A 1,088-nucleotide genomic window follows, 5' to 3' on the forward strand; every position below is an offset into this window, starting at 1 on the left:
CCTGACTCTTTCTGTTCCTCGGTATCTCATCTTGGGTTTGAGCCCATGGAAGAGTCACCAAACTGCAATCTTTACTCTGGTGGATTGTGGCAGTGGAGGCTCCTGCCCTGCTCTGTGGGACCATCGATTTCCTCACCCCTCCATTCTTGTGCTTGTCATGACAGACTATGTCTCCAACAGCTTCACTTGCTCTGTGCTGCCTAGCTCATCAATCATGAATTTCTTTGTTCGATTTTACCTAAAGCCTATTTACCTAGCTATTCCCCAGTATTCATTTTTTTAAATCATGCCAATATTCTCAGTTTATAATGATAAATACATGCTCATTATTTCCTCAGCTTATTTGATTTTACTATAATTTTATCCTCATGAATATCCTTTTTTTCTAGCCTACTCACACAGCATTTGAAGCATATAAAACATTAGATGAAAACTAATATCACAAAGAAATGTTTTCTTTTTACTCTGGCAATAACTTCTACATTCTTGGTGTACTCACATGAGTTATCAGGAAATCAATGTCATGCTATACTGCGTTCGCTGTGATTTTATGCATGGTATTCTTTTCTTTCCACAAGATTTTGAGATGTTTGAGGACATTCCCAAATTTTATAATATATATTCCCTGATTATATAATTATTTGAAATGTACTATGCCAGGCATATTGTGGATATCCTGAAAGCAAAAGTTGGGATTGATGCCCCAGCGAAGGAGTTAGAGATCAGAGCTCAACAACTTGAGCTCTTGAAGATGGACTCATGAGATATGGCATTTAGATTAATGGAGAGTTCTCTGCTTCAAAGGTGGCAGGCATTCCATGTCAGTCATATGAGGAAAATATGATACAAGGCACATCACCAATCTGTAACCAACTCACCTGAAAATCCTGTTCCTATTTACTAACAGTCCTCAGCGAAGTTGTCACTAAGAATTCAAACCATTTAAAATAATAGGAATTCGGTAAATATAGTAGGAGTCCACAATAACTTCCAATTAATGTTTCAACAATATATTTTTTTCTTAATACCCAGAAAAACTAAAGGAAATCAAGGAAAGAATGAGAGACACAGAGAGAGAGAGAGAGAGA

The sequence above is a fragment of the Galeopterus variegatus genome, unplaced genomic scaffold, assembly GCF_000696425.1.
Source record: "Galeopterus variegatus unplaced genomic scaffold, G_variegatus-3.0.2 Scaffold12406, whole genome shotgun sequence".
In the NCBI taxonomy this organism is placed as follows: domain Eukaryota; kingdom Metazoa; phylum Chordata; class Mammalia; order Dermoptera; family Cynocephalidae; genus Galeopterus; species Galeopterus variegatus.